The sequence below is a fragment of the Chrysemys picta genome, chromosome 11 (genome assembly GCF_011386835.1).
Source record: "Chrysemys picta bellii isolate R12L10 chromosome 11, ASM1138683v2, whole genome shotgun sequence".
Taxonomy (NCBI): domain Eukaryota; kingdom Metazoa; phylum Chordata; order Testudines; family Emydidae; genus Chrysemys; species Chrysemys picta.
Genome location: NC_088801.1, coordinates 60,194,219 through 60,216,863, shown reverse-complemented (window position 1 = coordinate 60,216,863; position 22,645 = coordinate 60,194,219). Strand labels below are relative to the sequence as shown.

At 40.5% G+C, this 22,645-nt stretch overlaps 1 protein-coding gene across 8 annotated transcripts in view; it reads left to right on the top strand.

The window, feature by feature from the left end:
• The first annotated feature begins 3,258 nt into the window (after positions 1–3,258).
• Positions 3,259–22,645, top strand: part of RAPH1 (Ras association (RalGDS/AF-6) and pleckstrin homology domains 1) — a 170,033-nt gene continuing 150,646 nt past the window's right edge. For 4 of the 8 annotated variants that reach the window (XM_008166852.4, XM_024104035.3, XM_024104034.3 and 1 more), the window contains exons 1-2: positions 3,259–3,724; positions 10,147–10,190. The gene's annotated coding sequence lies outside the window, so the exon portion shown is untranslated. The remainder of the gene's footprint in view (positions 3,725–10,146; positions 10,191–22,645) is intronic. The other 4 variants (XM_024104036.3, XM_065560971.1, XM_008166853.4 and 1 more) reach the window with 3 other exon arrangements.

Here is a 22,645-nt window from a genome sequence, read left to right as displayed (position 1 = left end):
CTGACAGTATGTTAGCAACTATTAGGAAAGGGATAGAATATAAGACAGAAAATATCAGCATACTACAATAGTAATCCATCAGTCCAGTTCTGGTTATCCCATCTAAAAATGGATATAGATTAATTGGAAAAGGTTCAGAGAAGAGCAACACAGAGGAGGGTGTGGAATGGCTTCCCTATGAGAAGATACTAAAATGATTAGGGCTGTTCAGCTTACAAAAGCGGCAACTAAGGAAGGATATGAGAGAGGTCTATAAAATCATGAATGGTGTGGGAAAAGTGAATAGAGAAATGTTATTTACTCTTTCCCGTACTACAACAATCAGGGTCACCCAATGAAATTAATAGGCAGCAGGTTTAATGAAAACAAAAGGAAGTACTTTTTCACAAAACACACAACTAACATGTGAAACTCATTGCCAGGGAATGTTGTGATGGCCAAAAGTATAACTGGATTAAAATAAGAACTGGATACATTCATGGAGGATAGGTTTGTAACCCTTCTGCCCATCTAAGTTGGCAGCAACAAGGGCCGGGTTCTGTATCTAGGGGTTCCGTTTCAATAACGCAATGCAAAACCGTCTCGAGCCCCCACCCAGTGACCTGGGACAATTACATACCACCCCCTGGGTGCCTCTAAGAGGCAACACTTCCCCTCTTGCAAGCACGGAGTCTGAGTGTAACAGAAAATGTTTAATAACATGAGGTAAACGACATCAGCATTAAATTGGAAACACCACAAACAGGTTCATAACACAAACCATGAGCAAAAACCCACCCCAGCAAATTGGGCTGTGTCCTTTCCCGTTGGTTCTTGAAACCAGCAACCCAAGGATCACGAAAGTCCCAAAAGTCCAACAACCCCCCAACGTCTCTGTCCCTGGTCAGTGCAGCCCCAGAGTTCAAAGGGGGGGCACGCAGGGTGTTAAGGGGCACCTTACGTGATCCGAGGCCGACCAGCTGCCTCTCCGTGGGGTTCCGCCGCAGCCTTCACCACGAGCCCCTCCACTCCACCAGCTGTCCCATGAGCCGCTCCTGCCGTCCCATGAACTGCTCTGGCAGCTGCTCCGCTCTGCTCCGCTCACTGACCTGTGAGCCGCTCAGCTCTGCTCCACTTCTGCCATCCCTTGGGCCGCTCCCACAAGGCTCCACTCTGCTCTGCTCGCTGCTCCTCCAGCCGCTCAGCTCTGCTCCAACGGTCCCCGCGAAGCTCCACTCTGCTAGCTGCTCTGCCAGCCACTTAGCAATATAGCTTCAGGCTCCCCCACTAGTTAACACAGCACTCAGTGATCGCAGCTCTTAATAACTTTAGCTCTTTTGTGATTTCAGCTCTTAGCAATTCGAGCTCATAGCAGGGGAGCCCCAGTGCTAATGCACCATTGGCCCAAAATGAATTCAGCTCAGCAGCCTGTAACTAGACTCCTAATGGAATCAAAGTTAGCTCTGATATTCAACAGTGGAGAGAGGAAGTAGTGCAATTGGTGTTTCAAACCCTCAGAGGGGGCCCATACCATCAGGTACAAATACCTGTTCCCATCCTCTCTCCATTCACTGTGTTTTGTAACCCATGCCCCTTGTCAAGCAAGTGCTACTTAGGTAATGGTGAAGGACTCACTCAGTCCTTCTGTCATACAACAGTTCCACTGGCCTTGATTCACAGAATCAGGGTAACAAAACTTTATTCTTCCTCCCCCCAATAACAGAAAAAACTGAGGATCCCACACCAGCCAAAGTAACCACTTTGAGTTGCTGTTGTTTCATGCCAGGCGAGTGGGTGTGCCTATGCAAACAAGATCAGCCCCTTGAGTTCTTTTCCACACTCACCATAATTCACCACCAGATGTCAGGATAGAGCTCATCCTGACTCTGCTTACAGGTTCATGAATGGCTATTAGCCAGGAGAGCCAAGGATGCAACCTTATGCTCAGGGTGACCCTAAACCTCTGAGTACCAGAAGCTGGGCATGGAAGATGGAGTGGATCACTCCATAATTGCCTTGATCTGTTACACCAGAGTTTCAGGGGCAATGTTGGAGACAGGATACTGGGCAAACTGGACGATGGTCTGACGCATTATGGCTCTTATGTTCTTACATAAATGACTACATAGGTCAAGGATGAACTGGGTCCAGAGGGAACAAAATTGGGACTTGCATTTAAGCTCCCGTGAAATGCTTTTGGAGTTTTCAGATGGAAGACTGGGAAAACCCTGGTTATCCAAACTCTGCTTATGTGAGTTTCAGATGAGCTGAAGTTAGTTTTTAGTTCTAGAATCCAGAATTAAACTAAAATTAAATTTTGTGCCTATGAAACCCCAAACCTTTGAATAATTAGTATCCCTTTAAACATTCAGATAATTGGAATTTACCGGTAAAGATTCTGGCCTAGATTTCATAAGTGACAAGTGATTTGGGGAGTGGGGGTCCAACCTGAGATACTGCAGAGAAGGATTAGATTTTCAAAGGCTCAGCACTTTCTGAAAGTGCAGTCCCTTTTGAGTTGATTCAGGTGGGTCATTGAAAATCCCTGGGCAATTTTGAAAATATAACCTTTTGCTTTAGATTAGAGGGAGCTAGTGCTGGGTGTGCATAGGCCCCGCTGGCCTTGTACGGTAGCTGGCACCTCAACCAAGGCTAGTGCATCTCCCTTCTGCCCCCACTCAGTCCCAGGACGTGCAACAATCAATGGGTAGCACTGAAGGCTGGATATGTCTACACTGAACACTAATCCTGGGCTCTAACTCAGTTTTGAGGACAGGCTCCTCTTCCGTCCACACATAAACCAGTCTGACTCCAGTCCACAAGGGCTCAGGACCGAGGTCCTAGAACCCTACTGGATGAGCAGGGTGGATCAGAACTTGAATGCTGCTGTGACTCAGATCCACGCCCTGTCATTTTGCAACATGGATGCAGCTCAGGGCAGAGCTGAGTCAGAAGTAGGGTGACCACCTTTGTTGCATAGAAATAAGGGGAAAACACATGAAAAATAAGGAACAATTCTTCATTTTAAGGGATATTTGAGGGATACACGCTTTCCCTTAGCCTACCATGTATTTTTCACCAGTGCACATTTTTATTGCCCTCAAGTATACAATAGCCTAAGCTTCAGTATATAAAATGGTACATCTCCATTTTAATACAGCTCCCAGTAAGGCACAGGGGGCTGCCTGAGGGACAAATCAATGGCCTGAGGGTCCCCCCTCTTGTGCAGTGTGGGCATGTTAGCACAGCTGTGAGGCCCAGCGCCAGCAGCTGCAAGCCCGTTTAGGCGGTAATGTGGACACTCAGCCGTGGGCTCAGGCGCGGGGGTCCAGAAGGCCGGCCCCCCGCGCGCGGTAGCGTAGGCGCGTGGCGGGAGCGGTGAGGAGGCGGCAGCGGGCGCCGCTGACTGGAAGGCGGCGCCTCCCCCCTCACAGCAGGCCGGGCGCGGGGCTGGATGAATGGAGCGGGGGAGCCAGCGGGCTGCGGCGGAGGGAGCGGCGGGGCCTGCGCGCCGGAAGTGAGCGGCCGGGGAGAGCCCGGCGCGGCGGGGCTGAGGCTGAGTCAGGCACTGGGGCGTGGGGAGAAGACGCGCCGCAGCCTCCGGCCAGGGACGCGCTCGGGCTGCCAGGCGGGGGCGGCTCCGCGCTGAGCGAAGGGGCCGGGAAGCGCCTGGGGGAGCCGCCGGCGCCGCGCTGCCACCATTAGCCGGGCGGCGAGAGGAGGAGCCGGGGGAGCCGCCGCCGCGGTGAGTGCTCAGCGCCTGCCCGGGAAGGGGAGCCGAGAGCCGGTCCTCCTCTCTCCCTTCCCGTCCTGCTCTGCTGGCAGTAGCCGCGGGCTGTATCCCCCGGCCTGGGCAGCGGGTTCCCCGGGGGTGGTGGCTGGGTCCCAGCCGCGGTGTATGGGGCAGAGGCTGGGGGCTCGCCCTATTGTCCTGTCTGGGGAGCGCCCCCAGCCTGGGGGGGATATGCACATCCCAGCTGGGGGCGGTGATTTGGGGAGGGGGGCAATAATAGATCGGATCTTGTGGTGCCCTAGAAGTGTGTGTAATAAAGCTGGATGGGGGGAGGAAGAAGGGCTCTCCCCTATATTTTGGGGCGGGGGGGGGATGGGAATAGGAGGAGCTGGATCCTCTTTTTTACCACATCCCTGCTCCATAGGGTCACGCCAGGCAGAGTGTAGAAGAGGAAGGGTTGGGATTGCCCCAGCAGCAGCAGCACCGCATCTCGCCCCTCGTCTGTTACACTCTTCATGGCTCCAGTTCTCTTCCCCCTTAAAAATCAGTTCAGCTCAAGCTTTGGAAAGAGAGGGTCTGATGGGTGTGTGTGTGTTTAAAGGTGCTGTGGTTCGTCTCTTTCTCTCGCCCCTCTCCATTTGAATCCTGTCAGCGGTTTGTCTGAGCTTGAGGTGCAAAATAAGAGCTTTAATGTAAAAATAGGAATGTGATTCATTTGGTTGAAAAGAAAAGGGTTGAAAGTAGACCGGGGATGTGAGAGGAATCTGTTTTGTGGCATTCAGACAATGTCAGCTTTCGTGAGTCCCCACCCTGTGGAGCTGAAAGCACCATAGTCCCATCCACCGACTAACCAAATGTATATGGCAATAACTTAAAGAATCAACCCCCTTTCCTTAATGTAGGAGGAAAAGAACAAGGCTGATTATTTACAATTTTTAATTCCTTAAATTCCTTTAAAAAAAACCGTATTTTTGTAGCTATTTTGCCATCCATATTGGTGAGGGGCATAATGATTCTTGAAGAACCTCCCAGGCAAGGCTGATGTCTGCATTGGTTTTCATGAAGATGAGGCGAGTTTTCTAGTGCATAGAGAAAATCACCAGAGGGAGGAGAAAGAGGAGTGTCTGTATACAGAAATATATTTTGAATGTTAGAATAGCAGTTAAATTTACTATACATCTGTATTCAGTTTTTTCTTTTCCATTTTAAAATGGCTTATTATTTGAGGCAACTGATAGCTTTAAAAATGAACAGAGAAGTTATTTCATTTCTATTGGGTAATTGTCTTATTATGTGGCAACTAATAACATATCTATATGTTTTAGTTTGATTTTTGTATTTAGTTGTTTTCGCGGTGATTTTGACCCTGGTTACATGTACCCAGAAGGATAATAAAATGCACAGAAAAAGAAGCACCTACTCGTTTTCTATAAATAAGGTACTAAAGTGTCTATAAAGTCAGTTGGTGCTCTGTTGTGAAAGGGTTGAGAACCACTGTTCTCTGTGATTGTAGATGTAACTTAAAACTATGTTGGATGCCAGAATGACTTTTCTTAAGGGACATATCAACTTGAAAAACACAGTTCTGCTGAAAATTATGTAACTACTGTAGTTACCAGTAACACCTAAAGTTTTTAAAACAGAAGGAAGGAAATCTTTCCAGTTTTACTTTATGCTTAGTCAGTTTCACTGTTTTTTGTGTACAGCCAACTACTCCTTTGCTGACAGACCCTTCTGAAAATAGACAAGAAATAGAAAAATCACTTAAGAATGCCTACTGCGGACATACCATCTAAAACAGGGGTTCTCAAACTGGGAGTCGGGACCCCGCCGGGGGTCACGAGGTTATTACATGGGGGGGGTCGCGAGCTCCACCCCAAACTCCGCTCTGCCTCCAGCATTTATAATGGTGATAAATATATAAAAAAGTATTTTTAATTTATTAGGGGGGTCGCACTCAGAGGCTTGCTATGTGAAAGGGGTCACCAGTACAAAAGTTTGAAAACCACTGACCTAAAAGATGCTGTATCAGAAACTGGAATTTTAAATTAGTAATTTAAAAAAAGACACAAAACAAGTTGACAGTGTCCCTGTGTAATATTTCAGTCACTCTTTTGAATGGTAGGTGAGTGGGAGGAATATAGAGCTAATTGTTTTGCCATGCTTCACTTAGCACGTGGCTTTCATATCTCTGGGTGGCACTGGAATACTGTTACAAGAGTCCATGGTAGTGAAGCTTTTTCACAGTATGGAATTGGGAAGCGCCTCTGGAGCTTCTCCCCCACCCTCCAGATAGATGATTTCCCTAAAGTGGCTAGTTTTCAGAGCAGCACCCTGTGATGAAGTGTTCTGCTACCCATGTTTTTCTAGATTTGCTAGTAGGTGGCATGGTAGACAATATTGTTAAGAAACAAAACGCTCCAGTCAAAGAAAGGAGTATAGCTTACCAATTGTTGCATATCTTAGCCTTTTGATAATTTCATAGTACCAAGATTTTTCATATGAAAGAGAGCACTATGTGTAATATAAAACCTGTCCTCCCTGAGAGATTGCATAATAATGTCTTGAGACCATTACCTGTAACCTTGAATTTGTTTAAAATAGATTTTCCAGGGCAGTAGTTCATTATGATTAATTGTTTAGGAACTCTCTGTATATTGAGGTTTAAAAAAAAAAAGTTTTTTTTTTTTCTTTTCTTTTTTTTTAAAGCCAGGCTGCTTTTAATAAGAATATGTATTGAACTACCATAGGTACAGAATTATATCTTTCAATTTAAGCTTGGGTCACTGCGTGCAAGATTGATCCATTATCTATGTAGGCTACAGTATAAGTGTACTTACTGTATTTTTATTCAAAATGGGTTTTCAGATACCGTCTGGTATTGTAACTAATGTTTTTTGGCTTACTCGCTTATTTATTTATTTTTGCTAATAGACTGGTCAGTTTTCTTAAGCCATAAAGACATTGTGTTACTTTATCTCTCTCCCCCACCCAACCTTTGAAACAAAGATAGGAATTGGTTCTAAACTTTTAAAGCACTGTATGTTAGAAGAGTATCAACGCATCACATAAATATCAGACCCCTTGTTCTCCTTTCTGGAATATTATATTATTTTAAGTCTTTTATTGGGACATCTTTGTCTGGTATTGTTCCAGCACTGACAGGAAGTGTAACGCTCCCTCTCCCACCCCCACTCTTAAGAAAAAATATGTAGTGTCAAAGCAACTTTATGCCCCTGGAGGAAAAAAGTCTATCAAACAGGGACAAAGTTGAAAGCCTGAAGTAGCCAATCATGTCTAAACAAATGCTAAGACACATTATGCTGAAAATCACGCTCCTTAAATTCTCATTAGCAAAACAAAAACAGAAACAAAATAACACTCCAAACAAATAAAAACGTCTTGCATTTTAGCTGAAAGTGCAAGTCATAAAATAGCCATGCGAACAGAATAGCAAATAGATTTATTTGTGAATTTTCAAGTTAAGTAGAAAATCAAAATTTGGAACAAAATAGGGCACTGGACAACTTTCAAAACTGATATTTTCATTTATCATGTGTTGAGCACTTTGCTGACAACCTGGACCACATTAAAAGAGAGAATTTTAAAGCAAAAAAAGTGCTTTTCTACTTAACAGCTAGAAATGTTATGTAAGGAATTTAGGATCACCTATTATTTAGAGATGGATTTTGAAACCTTATCCAGAGGTGTAAGTTGAAGATAAGGCTAAAGTTAGTCTTCAAATTCCCTTGCTTTTGTCATTATGAAACTGATTTTACTGAATTATTTACCCAGTGGAGAAGGTTTGGATCCAGATTTCAGAGTCTGGAGTTCTCATATGATTTTTGTTCACTATTATTTATATTTCAGTAGCCCCTATTGGCCTCAGCCTGCTTGGGGTCCCATTGTGCTAGGTACTGTACATACATAGGCCCTGATCCTGTACAGACTTAAGCATATGCTTATTTTATGCCCTGGGAGTAGACCCACTGACTTGAATGGGACTACTCAGTATGTAAAATTGAGCGCTTGTATAATTTTTTACAGGATTGAGGCCATAGAAAATGATTGTACCTATCCCAAAGAGCTTATAATCTAAATGCCTGCCTTTAATTTTATTAGACTCTGCAAAAATATTACCCACAAGGATTTTTAAATACATAGTTTATAACAATGGCTCTCAACCTTTCCAGACTACTGTACCCCTTTCAGGAGTCTGATTTGTCTTGTGTACCCCCAAGTTTCACCCCACTTAAAATCTACTTGCTTACAAAATCAGACATAAAAATACAAGTGTCACAGCACACTATTACTGAAAATTGCTTACTCTCTCATTTTTACCATATAATTACAAAATCAATTTGAATATAAATATTGTACTTACATTTCAGTGTATAGTATACAGAGCAGTATAAACAAGACATTTTAGTTTGTACTGATTTTGCTAGTGCTTTTTATGTAGGCTGTTGTAAAACTATGCCAATATCTAGATAAATTGATGTACCCCCTGGAAGACCTCTGTGTACCCCCAGGGATACGTGCACCCTTGGTTGAGAACCACTGGTTTATAATATTTGCATGCTACGTTTGATTTATTTCCTAATTGAATAGGAATGTAAAATGCACATTGTGCCAATAAACCACACATATGTACAATTGCTTCATGATGTTTCAATACCCTTTCCTTAAAAACTTTGGGCGGGCGAGGGGGAAGAGAATACTTCTGGGCTTAGATGTTTTACGCAAAGGAATTTTTACAGCAGAATTAGGAATCCCCGGAAAACAAGGCTTGAAATGAAAAGACTCTTGGATTTGTGTGTCGTTTAAAACTCTTTAACCATTAAATCAGCAACTTTGATCTTGAAACATGCATGATGACATTAGACCTATGTATAATTTATATACAATAGAATATGGCTACACACAACAGTTGAGTGATTTTTTTTAAAGAGAATAATGAAATATAATTGATACTAAAAAATAATTGCCTAATTTAGTTTTGAATAAAAGAAGCTATTTTAATGGTCCAGAACACACCTTAGTCAAATTGTAGGTACAAGTCAACAAGGATTGAACGGACGTGACATTTTCTGCCTTTAGGTATTTGTACAACAAGGTTACGGGTTACTGGTGGGAAGCTTCCACTAACATTGCCTGATTTGTAATTGGTCTTTAGGTTGACAAGGGATTTAAGGTTCTACTGTTGTTAATCTGCAAGCATTAAATTCCCTTAAATGCTCTTTCTGTTGAAAAAGGCATATCTCAAAAGGCTTAATATTATAAACTAATAAGCCATTTTGAAATAGAATAGTTTCCATCTTACAGTGAACAACACATAACATTCTTTAATGGCTGAATATTTTAAAATATTTTTCTAGATGAGAATTTTGTATGTTAGATTCAGAGAAAGTAAGTGTTGGTGCTAAATCAGAGGCATATTTCTGATAATTTAAAGCAGATCTAATGTATTATTTGCAATTTTTTCTTTGCCTTTGCAAATAATAAATGCACTGGGCAAAAAATAGAGCTATGACTCTATATTTAAAGGTTTAACATTTTAATCATTCACTAGATGATGTTTTATAATCTTGCTGACTACGTAGGTTACTATAGGTCTTTTAATGAAGAATTCCTGAACTGTCCTTTTCTGATGGTTACCACTTGTGACAATTTCCCCACCAGGAACAGCATGTCTAAAAGCATGTGCATCAGAATGTGTAACTATGGTGTTGAGTCACTAAGAAATAAGGATGGCAAATGGAGTTCTTTCCACCAAAGTTTTTTTTGACTTAACTGAATACTAGGGAGAAGAGAAACATGTGAAATGGATCCTTAAAATTCCACATGACCAAATAGTTATCTGAGCTAAAAGCTTATTAGCCCTGGAGCCTACTATCATAATTCAGTTGAATTTTGTTCTAGTAAGAAACTGACATATTTAAGATTGCTATAAAGACTTGAATGCAGTGTTGTTGTAGTTGTGTAGGTTCCAGGGTATAAGAGAGACAAAGTTGGTTCAATAAAAGATATTACCTCACCCACCTCATCACTAGAAAGACTTGTTCATTCACCTCATATCTCTTCAGATGAATAAGTGATATTTTTGTCTGGACATTTAAGTGTTTTGTAATTTGCATATTACAGTAAAAAACTGAGAAGAAACCTCATTAAAGTCTTTGAAAAATTGAGAAATAAGGAATCTTTTTAATAAAGACCTGAGTGTTGTACAGGGCAACTGCTAACTTATGGAGAAGTATTCTTTGTGTCTTGCTTCCTGACCTGCTTCTAGAATCCAAATTTGTATTGGAAAGTTATCATTTGTGGTTTCACTGTATCAATTCACCATCTTTGCATTATTTTTAAAAGGTACTGTATTGATAGTACTCAAAGTGCAACCATTGGCAGTGAAAGCTTCTTTTCTTCTTCTCCCTCAGTGTTACTCAACTCACACGTGGAACAGACAACTCTAGAGTGAAAGGTTAGTTCAGCCTACATGCATATTCAATCTTTTAGCATCTGAGACTGCCCACAAAGGTGCCAATAGTGGTGGATTTTGTCTTTGTTCTCTCTACCAATGTTATTAGATAGTAACTACTTTCTGACCCTACCATTCTGAATCAGATTTGAACCAATGACTTGGAGGTGCGGCATCTTGATTATTTCTGCTGTACTTCCGCTTTCTACTGAAATGTCCTTAAATGTGTTTATGCTTGAAATATTTTCATAATGAAATTACATCTTTATAGACAATGACTGGTAAAATGGCTTGCTTAGATTCTGACTGTTAACATTATATATGTTGAAGTAAATTGAAGTCTGAGTCTCTTGCATTGTGTGTGTGTTTTTGCTAAGAAATACATTTTTTGGTCTATTCTGGCAAGTAAGAGGAGACCGCCTTCCAATATACCTGCTTTGTTCCCATCATTTAAAAAAAACAATACAAATAATGTATTCTGTAGATTTTCTTCTCTGTCCTAGTTTTATGGCCGGTTTAGATTTATGAACTTCTGTGGTTTAGCTCCCCAGTGTGGATGCTGGGTTGATCCCTCTCTTCTAGTTTCATCCAGGCAATGAATAACTATTCAGGACAAAGTGATTTTTGGCATCCACTTTCCAGGTTCCCCAATCTTTTCCTATTTCACATTGAGGCACTATCTTCTAAGCTTCAACCACAAGTGTCATGGAAGACAGCACCAGCAAAACAAACACACAACCACTTTATGTAATGTAAGAATATACGCTGACTTCAGGGGCTCCTTCCAGATATTCCTCCCAGGGCATGTGTGGTTGCAATGCCTAGTTAAGCGGCTGCTCAGTAGTTCTCTGACCCAGCTGCCTGCTTGTAGGAGTTGACCCAAATGTGGTAGCCTTATCGCCTGTTCCCTTTTGAAATTCTCCTTAGTGAAATAATAGCATCATAGGATTGAAAGCTGAGCAACAGAGATCACAAAGGTTTTGTTGTTGTTGTTGTACTGGTTAAAAGTAACACCTCTTTAAGGTCAGTGACTATATTTTGGAGAAAATTTAGTATCCCTGCCCCTTCAGTTTAGGTGTGATAGTTAATAATATACATCTTCTGAGACATGCTTTCGGTCTTTCAACAAGATCAGAGTTGGCATTGGTTTTATTTCTAAGGTGTAAAAGGTTGGGTTTAAAAACAAAAAACCCCAACCCCCTAACACTGTCCTATTTTAGTGTCATAAAGGAGGGTTTTAAAAAAAAAGGCATACATTCAATTTTTTAAAAAACTCTCTTGTAGGTAATACTCCCCAAGCTTCAGTAAATGTATTCACTTTCATTTCCAGATCATAGCCTTTCTCTCTCTCTGTGGATATTGCTTGTGTCATGACTCATGTTGGCTGACTTTGTCAAATTGGGAGTGGATTTTGGAGTGTTATATATCCAGCTAAACTGTGGGTGATCTAGAAGAATCAATTTAAAAAAAATTATTTCCATAACTGAGGTGGATTTTTTTTGTAGCTCAGTAATGATGTTCCAAAACAGAGTGACATTGACACGGGAAGTGCATTAGTTTTGCAAAAATTCTGTACTTCCAGATTTGTAATGTTAAGCCTATGCCTTCCTGTTTAATGTTGGAGCTCATTGTTTGTTGCTATTGCTAATCTTCCGTGGTTTAGAATGAAGACTATTGAATGAGACTACAGTACTTATGAAATTGAGAATTTTCTTTTCTATAACTTGTCTAATATTTGTCCAAATTTATTTGACTTCAGTATTCAAATTATAAATACTTTAATGGTTCTCTGCTTCTTAGATGATGATAAAACTATTTTATGGCTGTGGCACTAGTATCTTGGGTCCCCTATTCTTGTTTTCGCAATATCTCTAGGGACATGGAACAGTCTTTGACTGAGTGTCCCAAGTACCCTCTTACTCCCTGCCTATATCTTACTACAGGTATAGTTTCCTTTCCTTGTCAGTGAAATTCTCAAGTAAACCTAAGATCAAAATTATCTTACAATGAAACTTATGGGTGAAAATGCTGTCGTGATAATTAATTATTATTATTAATAACGTTTTTAAAAACAAACTTAGATTTTGTATACAGTTATATGTAGTCTACTTCTGGGTATTAGTGTAGTCAGAAAGTATAAATTTGTAACTAGATTTAAGATAGTATTCAACTTGGGTCCGAGCGCTGAAGTGTGTGTTGTTCCATCATATCTCCTCTGTTATCTGGCCTATCCTAGAAATCATATCTGTTGCTAGTAATGGGTGTAGGCTGTGGGTCCAGTATTGATTCTCTGAAACAGTTTAACTGTAATGTAGTCCAGGACAAACCATTCAGTTCTGTTTCAGAAAGCTGCACTTAAGACTTCTTCAAGCATCTTTTTCATTTCAGAAAACTGATTAAACTAAACACCAGTTTGTCCTGAGCTATGCTTTTCTAGTGTAGACTTGGCCTCTTAATGAAACTATCCACCTGTGTCATGCATAATCTCCTTTTCACATTTTTAAGACTTTTTGAAGTAAAGGTACAGGTCTTTTCATTAATATTCCAGTCTCGAAATTCTTTTTTCATTAGTATATTGATAATGAGGATTGTTCACATCCTATTCCTGCATTCAGTGCCTCCTCACTAATCCCGATACAATACTGGGGTGTGTTCCATTCAATATGGAATAAAACTAGATCTTTGTTTTCTTTAATTAATAGGTCATTTCTCCATTTTTCTGTCCTTTAATGTATTATTTCAAAAGTTTCTTGAACCTGCATAGGTGGTAACTTTTTCATTGTGTACAGGTTGGGCAGAATAAAGTTAATTTTATATGTTGTTAACCTCATCTCTGAGGAGGCCTCGTGGCTGTGTTGATTTTGAATGCAGGAATTAAGGCATCTTCTTTTTCAATCCCAGTTTAGGTGATTTAGATTTCTGTAATTCCTGTCTGTCACATTTCTTGATGGATAGTGTTCAACCTGTGATACGATGTAAAAAATCCCAAGGGTTAAGAGAATTTCTGCCTAGAAACCATTTAACAAGTCTCTTGTTTCTTATCTACATAGTCACAAATCCTGTTCACTCTTACTTGGCTCCTGATTTTGCATTGTGTGCTTTACATGTTTCCAAAGCAGATTGCCAACTCTGCAGGGTGCTTATTTGCCATTAGGAATTTGATCCATTAAATCTTACACTTTAAAGTACTATTATCAAAACATAACTGTGGCAAGAATTTATAATGTCTGTTAAATATTATAACAGTAATGGTCACTCATGCAACATTGACCACATATGCTTAATTTGATGTCTTGGTAGATCACTTAGATATTTTTTTAACTGCCTCGTTGGAAAGATCAAGAGAGCCATGCTGCTCATACATTTTTGTTCATGTAATCTTATTAAAGTACTCATCTGCTTTTGTGCCTTTTCTGCACTATCCTCTTGGTGATTGGATGGCAATGGAACACTTCTTAGTTTACCATCCAGTCCTTTTATCTGTATGTATTTCAAGCTCCTGCTCCCTTGGGATAGAGATTCACTTTTTTTTCTCTTTGCAGTTACTCTGTCAACTCTGCTTCTAAGTTCAACACATTCTTGACTCTTTGTTTCGTTTCTGATATCTTCCTTCCTCCTTCCTTTGAAACACTTTTTGGAAGTCTTAACTTAAATCACATTTGTCTGAATTTTCTAGTATCCAAATTGTGTCCCTCTACTTGATCTCTGTTAAAACAGTATTGTTTTAGTTTCTCCCTTAAGTTTAATAGACTTAACTATTTTTCTTTCTCTGACTATTGTGTTAGTAAGAGAGAGAGGAAAAGTAGCATTTGGAGTAATCAGTTAATTATATAAATATTAATCATTGATTGTGTAAATTCTTTTGAACTGTGTCATTGTCAGCTGTTTGAGAACTCCAAAAGAGTACCTTGACCCACTTAATCACATAATTGTTAGTCATTTTCAGATTCTAAAATTTCATAAACTGTATTAACTAATGCAGATGTCTCCCAGGGGCTTTCTGAACATCTGCAACCATTCCTTTTGTCAGGTGTGATTAGATAACTTAAGGACCTTTCAAACTAATACATTTAGTCAAAATGTATGTACTAAATTCCCTTTGTGAAATTACTTCCTTAAGTTTTTAAAAAATTTAAAAAAGCCCAAACAAACAAGCTCAATGATGACTTCCTTGGAGAAAATGAGAATAAACACCTCACAGCCTACCTTATTAATGCATGGCTTAAGACAATGGGTAGATAATTCTGGCTGACTTGGTTTGATAGGTACAGTAAAATTTACAGACTATTCCAAAAGAGTAATTTATAACTATTGTATTTGGAAAACTTCTGTGTTTTGCTTATCAAAATTTCCTAGATTCTGGCATTTCTAGCAATTTAACTTTAGTTAATGATATCTGTACACAAGATTTAAGAGACACACAACTCACACAACTCAATAGTAATATGAAGCTTTTTAGGAGAACAGGTGAATGCAGGAACAATAGTTGTGTGTGCCAGTTTCACTGATATTACTTTTCAGAAACTAAAACCTACTTTGTGGATAGCAGTGGTGGAGAGTCTACCTTTTCCTGCACCTCTGTTGAAGTGCACACTCCAACCCATCAGCAGATGACTTAGTTCTTGGCTGTGCTGGCTCCTTCAGAGCAGCTCCATAGAACTGAAAAGCGACTTTTTGATTTGTGTTGCAGCAATGGTATGTACACAGTAAAAAGAAAAAAAAACTGTAATGAGGTGTACTAGTAGTGTAGGATATCCTCCTGTTTTCATTTAAAAATAAAAATCCACGATTGTTAAGGATTGGGAATTTGGAAACTCTTTGCCAGAAGGAAGGTATGAGAAGCTTCCCTTTCAGTAAATAAGGCAAGGAATGTTTTATGGAGAAAATTTTAAAGCTCCCATTCCCTTCCCGTTGCTGACAGGGAGAAGGGTATGAAAGAATGGGAAAATGAGTGAAGTTCTCAGATGAGCCACAGAACGCATATTCTTACCTATTAACGTGCAACTTGGGTAGTGGAGTTTACTGAGTTTTTCTGTACTATTTAAACTACAGTTGGTAATGTATAGGCTTGGAAGGATTAGATTTTTATAGGTAAATGTCAGTAAACATTAATTTCACGCACAAACCAACTAAAAAATATTTCCATTGATGATCAAAATTTATAGGTAGGCAACATAAGAAAAATGTTTTTTAAAAACCTAGAGTTTGATTTAAGGATATTTAGGCTTGTATATTTTGTCATGTGATGTTGACAATGTGTTTTAACTGTTATGAAGCTTTCACTTTCTGAATCTGAATGTCTACTGTCATTGAATAATTCTGACCCCCCATAATTTTCTGTGCCGGTGAGACTTTAAATTGATAAAAATTGAAAACAGTTGTTAAAAATAAGCATTGATGATATCCATCAAAATTATTTTTAAAAATTTAGTTCTGCCAAGCCTAGTAATACAGCAGTGATAAAACTCTAGTTACTGTGATACTGTACTTATTTATGAAAATTAAGTTTTTCTCTTGTAAGAAATGGAGCTAAAAAAAGAAATTATGGCATACCTGTGGTGTGCAGAGAACTACCAATCCATTGTAATTGTATAGGAGCAACTGATATTACAAGTCAATGCATAGTCTAAAAAGTACCCCAAAAAAGGCAAACTAAAAATGAATTTAAGAATAGCTTATCTCTACTTTATATTTGTAAATATAAGTTAATGGTAACTTAGTACTTTTGAGTATTTCTGGGAAGGACTTGTATTCCTACTGAGGTTGAAAGTCCAATGCAGAGCAAACAAAACAAACTGGTTCATGCTCTGCACTTTCAGCTATGTTAGCAAGTGGTTTCACTTCTGAAGTCTCTTCAGTAAGAAATATATTTTTAAGTGCACAAATTATATACACTTCACCCTAATTACTGTTTTTTTATTAATTAGCTTATACATGTACCAGTTGATGTTAGTTAGATTAGATAGTATGTCTTCCAAAAGTTACATGCATCATGTTGAGTCAGTCTTTCTGTATGGATGATGGGGATTTAGCCTGGATCTTTCAAAGGTAATACCAGGCTTTTTTGAATGGTCATCTACATTGAAGTGTCTTCTGACTTATATTACCGTACCTTCAAGAATAATTTACAATAAGTAAATAGCATTTCATTATGTGACATTTTATACAATTATAGTTTGGTTTAGTTTACATTATGCACCTCTACCCCGATATAACGCGACCCGATATAACATGAATTCAGATATAACGCGGTAAAGCAGTGCTCCGGGGGGTGGGGCTGCGCACTCCGGTGGATCAAAGCAAGTTCGATATAACGCGGTTTCACCTATAACACAGTAAGATTTTTTGGCTCCCGAGGACAGCGTTATATCGGGGTAGAGGTGTACAAGCTATTTTTTGGTTAGTTGATTGAAAATATTTTGAAATGAATTTTTCTTGTTCACTTTCTGGCCCAAAGCCTGATTTAGTGACATACTGCTTTATTCTGTTTATGTAGACATGTCACTTCATTATCAATGAATATTTAAATTACTTGTCATGTATGGAGTGCTTTCTATCTGAGCATCGTAGAGTCTTACACATGATGAACCAAGTTGTTATAAGAATGGCCATTCTGGGTCAGACCAGTGGTCCATCTAGCCCAGTATCCTGCCTTCTGTGAGTGGTCAGTGCCTGATGTTTCAGAGGGAATGGACAGAACAGAGCAGTTTCAAGTGATCCATCCCCTGTCTTCTAGTCCCAGCTTCTGGTGGTCAGAGGTTTAGGGATACCTAGAGCATGGAGTTGTGTCCCTGACCATCTTGGTTAACAGCCATTGATGGACCTATTCTCCATGAACTTACCTAATTCTTTTTTTAACCCGGTTATACTTTTGGTCTTCACAAAATCCCCTGGCAATGAGTTCCACAGGTTAAGTGTGTGTTGTGTGAAGAAGTGCTTTTTGTTTGTTTGTTTTAAACGTGCTGCCCAATAATTTAATTGAGTTACCTCTGGTTCTTGTATTATATAAAGGGGTAAATACGCTTCCTTATTCACTTCTCCACTCCAGTCATTTTATAGACGTCTATCATATTCTCTCCCCCCCCGCCCTTAGTTGTTAGTTGTCTCTTTTTTAAAATGAACAGTCCCAGTCTTTTTAATTTCTCCTCATATGGAAACTGTTCCATACCTCTGATTGGTTTTGTTGCCCTTCGCTGTACTTTTTCAAATTCTAATATATATATATTTAATTTAGGTAGGGAGACCAGAACTACATGCAATGTTCAAGATGTGGGGACTACCATGGATTAATATAGTTGCATTATGATGTTTTCTTATTATCTATCCCTTTCTTAATGGTTCCTAACATTGTTAACTTTTTTCAGTGCTGCAGTACATTGAGCAGACATTTCAGAGAACTCCAAGATCTTTCTCGAACGGCAACAGCTAATTTAGACCCCATCATTTTGTATGTATAGTTGGGATTATTTTTTCCAATATGTGTTGCTTTATACTTCTCAACATTGAATTTCATTTACCATTTTGTTTCCCAGTCACCTACGTTAGTGAGATCCCTTTTGTAACTCTCTAAGTAAATACTATTTATAAATATTGTTTATGTAGGAGCACTCCCACTTTAATCTTTTACTTAGCATCCTAAATTAGGACCTGTGTCCTATCTTTCTCTGTGTCACTGATACCTATCTGTACTATGACCACTGGCTGCTTACCATCACCCAGCGTAAGTGAAGTTATGAATGTTATTTCTATTTTAAAGATGGGATATAGGGGCTCAGATTGGTTAAATGGCTTTCCTAAAATCGCAGTACATGTCTGTGGATGAGCCAGGAACAGAATTCAGACCTCTGGATTCTCAATCCTGTGGGTGAAGCACTAGACCATGTTTTCTTTTGTAACATCTAAAGGAAATTTGGCAGTATACTGTCAAATATGGAAATCTGAGCTATGACTTAGAACAGGGGTGGGCAAACTACGGCCCACGGGCCAGATTGCCACCCCTGTGGCGCCGCAAGACCCGCTCTGCTCCGGGAAGCAGCCGGCACCACGTCCCTGCGGCCCCGGGAGGGGAGGGGGGAGAGAGGGCTGAGCGCTCTGTCCTTGCTTGTGGGTACCTCCCTTGAAGCTCCCATTGGCCGTGGTTCCCCGTTCCTTGCAAATGGGAGCTTCGGAGGAGGTACCCACAGGCAAGGGCAGCACGCTCAGCCCTCTGCGCCCCCCCCTCCCCCAGGGGTCGCAGGGACTTGGTGCTGGCCGCTTCACGGAGTGGAGTGGCACGGGGCCAGGGACAGGGCAGGCAGGCAGGGAGCCTGCCCTGGCCCCAGTGTGCGCCACTGCCACTCCGGAGTTGGTCCAGGTAAGTGGCACTGGGCTGGAGCCCACACCCCAAACCACTTCTGCACCCCAACTCTCTGCCTTGAGCCCCCTGCCTGCACTCCAACCCCCTGCTGCACCCCACACCCCTCCCACACCCCAACCCCCTGCCCTGAGCCCCTGGCCGCACTTCGCATCCCTCCTGCACCCCAACCACCTGCCCTAAGCCCCCTCCCGCACTCTGCACCCCTCCCTGCACCACTGCCCTGAGCCCCCTCCCACACTGTGTACTCCCTTCTGCACCCTAACCCCCTTCCCTGAGCCCTCTTGTATACCCCACACCCGTTCTCTGCCCCAACCCCTTTCCCTGAGCCCCTTCCTGCACACGGCACTCCCTCCCACACCCTGCACTCCCTTCTGCACCCCAGTCCCCAGCCCTACATTCATGGCCCTGCATACAATTTCCCCACCCAGATGTGGCCCTCAGGCCAAAAAGTTTGCCCACCCCCGACTTAGAAGAATTAGTCATTGTACTACCTAGATTTAAAAATGCAAGAGGTAAACTTGAAGTATTCTTTATTTTTTCACCACCATACACAGGCGCCAGCTCCCTACTCCTCCCCTTCACCCTGCCTCCCAGTGACTGCGGAACAGCTGATCGTGGCAGACAGGAGGGCCTGGGGCGGGGGAGCTGGCTGTAGGTGGGTGCTAAGCACCCACTAATTTTTTTCTGTAGGGTGCTCCAGGGCTTGAGCACCCACAGAGTTGGCACCTATGCCACCATATAAAAAACACTCTCCTTCTTGAATTATTTACTTAAATCAAGCTGCACTGTATTGTAAAGTTTGACGTAACCTTTAAGTGGTATGTCTGGATTGCAAAGTTATATTTGCAAGTTGTTTTGAGATATTTGTTTTATTGTGGTAATACAAACAAACTACATCTGGATTTTGTGAAAGGCTGAAATCCACAGAGCATGGATATATTTATTGGTCTTCTTGCTGGTTAAGCTACTTTACAGTGATGAACTTCAGAAACTTACTTTAAAACTAGGGTTTTATTTACAGCAGAACTGAAAATCTGCTACTCTTGCTGTCCTCTGCCTTTTCATTCTAACATACAATATTAGAATAGGAATCAAGAATATCTTTTTTCCTTTTATGTAAATTAGGCCTTAAATTTGGAGTTTGTGTGAGGAGAGCCAACAAAAGTATTGTGTTACGTGCTCTAATCTATCTTTAAACTGATGGTGCAGATGTATTCCTCATAATGTGGCTTTTTTATAGTTCTAGAAGTCTCAGCTGAACAAAACCTGTGGTTTGGCAGAAGAATCATCGTTCCATTTTTGGATTTCACTAACCGTTCAAATATAGATATATGCCTGACTGAAAGTGATCAAAAATGGCAGGACTGTTTAAAAGGTTTCCTGGACTACTGAGATTGGGGGGGGGGGGGGGGGGGGGAGAATCTTAATGACTCTTGTTTAGAGGTAGCAGTAAGATTCTAAAATGCTTTTCTAGCAGAATGAGGTTAGAGAAAAATGTAAAATAAAACTCTCTGAAATCATGCTGAATGGTACTCCATTTCTCATTCCTGTGTTTTACAAAGTTAGAGATGCACATAAAATAAGAAATAATACACATGAAGATTTCAAAAATAGTGAAATGCAGAACTAGTAGCACTTTGCTATATAGTCAGTCTCTCTCTCTCTCAGCAAGTCTGAAGTGTTTGCATGCCCACGGAAATGGTGTTTGTTAAAAAAGAAAAAAAAATCCTTAAAGTTCAGTTTTAAAAATTGATATGGTTCTATTGCCCTTATTTGTAAAAGCTTGTTTAACTGAAACCTACACTTTGGCTCAAATTTAATCTGCCATGCCCTTTTATTTCAAAGGACTCTGCTAGGAGCTTGTGTATGCACCCTTGTGAGAGCTGGTCTCAACAAATGTCTTGAAGTAGATAGGTATCTTAGTTGGCTTTAAAAATGATTCACCAGTTTGAATGCACCATCTATTTATCTATAGATAGAGAGCTATAAAAGCAAGTTTGTAAAATCATACAGATTTTTCAGGAAAACCCTACAGAATCCACAGTTATGCAGAAATATACTAAGCACTCCTGATCTTAATCAGTTATATGTTCTCCTTAAAAGCTACTCCTCACGAAGAGTTTATGGTATGGTTAACATCAATAAACAGATGGCTATGTTGTGGGAAAGGAGGACTTTACATTCTCTAGGATTCAGACCCACTAACTGCTTCAAACATGATGGGACATATTGCTAAGCAAATCCACTCTTAATTTTCTTCAGTATTTGGGAATTGACTGTTAAAATATGAATAATCCTCAGCAGGCATAATATATTTAAAATGTCTTTGACCCCAAAAGCCTTACTTCTTCCAAGGAGAAGGTCAAGGTGGGCGAGATAGTATCTTTTATTGGACCAACTTCTGCTGGTGAGAGACAAGCTTTCAAGCCACACAAAGCTCTTCTTCAGGAAAGCCATTAGCAGTTTTCTTTATTTCTATACTTTTGATGAGCAAGCCCCAAAGGTCTTTTTCAAGCACTCAAAGTTAGTGATGAATACTTTGTACCAATGTGATCTTACACATGGATCCCATGAACAGTTCCTCAATCAGTTAAATGTTCAACAGTTAGTGAAATATTAAATTGTAGTAATACTTTCACTTCTGTGGCACCTATCATTATAGGATCTCAGGGTGCTTCGTAAGTAATGAATTAAGCCTCACGACACACCCATGAAGTGGCATTTTCCCCATCTGTCTGTCTATCTGTCTGTCTCTCTCTCATGTACATGCTCATTGGTTTGGTGACATTAGTTGTAGTTTCCAATATAAAAGAATGGATTGCATGAAGGTCATCATCTGTAAAAGGTGCCCATCTGTAATTATGGGGAAACGAGAAATTCACTGGACCTTTCTGCCTCAAAGTCCCACAAAGCAACAAAGTGTCTGTGGCACCTTAAAGACTAACAGATGTATTGGAGCATAAGCTTTCGTGAGTGAATACATGTGTCTGACGAAGTGGGTATTCACTCACGAAAGCTTATGCTCCAATACATCTGTTAGTCTTTAAGGTGCCACAGGACTCTTTGTTGCTTTTTTACAGATTCAGACTAACACGGCTACCCCTCTGATACTTGACACCAAAGTCCCACAAGTCTCTCAGAGTTGGAAACCTAACTCAGTTTTCTTTCCTCAGAGTCTTGTGCTCTAACCATAAGTCCCTCCTTTGGTAGATGTAAGTTAACTTACTTTCAGATTCATGATGAGGTTGAGCTCTTCTCTTCCTGGGGTTCATATTCACTTAACAGTATTAGAGAAGTTGTTATGGTCTCTTGGCACTTAAATACAAAATACATTCTCCCAAATTTGCCCTGAGTTTATTTGGGTGAAATGCTGTTGAGCTGATGAGCATATTGCAGGTGAGTTGCTTGGCAAGGGTACCTCTCATTCAGGAGAGACACTGTGTAATGAGGATAGAGCCTATTTTTAAATCCCTATTACATTAACCCCCCTTACTGTATTTACTTTTAAATAAAATGTGTATATACTAGCTCTTCCTAAAGTGAGAAATTTCTGTCAAGAACTGCGCCTGGGAACAGTTCAATATCAGGTTCTGATGGAATGCTGTGTGCAGGTTTTCAGTTCTAAGGTGCAATGCTATAATTGTTAATAGAAGCATGGTTCACACTATGACAATTCTAGGGTTGTCAGTGTTCCCATTATAGGTCTCTCTTTTTTAGCATTTATGTAGCTTCTTGTTAGAGCGAAGGTTTGCTATTGTCTGAATTTGATCTTCCTCAAGCTGGAAATAATTTTTATCCAGACTTTAAAAACTTGTTTACTCATATCCTGGGACCAACGTGGCTACTACAACTCTTCTAGAGGAAAGCGACTGGCTGAGCTCTCTAGAGATTCTGGGTGCTTACTTGCACATAGGTGCATTTCTCAACTACTGGAAAGATATTATTTCTAGTAAAGGACAAGCACTATTAATTTTCTTTCTTGACTTTTGAGTTGGTTTTGTTCGTGTTCATGAAATGGGTGGTGGCAGTTGTTGTGTACCTGCACAAGCTGGGAGGGCATACCTTTCACCTGCTTAGATAGCCAGCTGATCAAGATCACTCA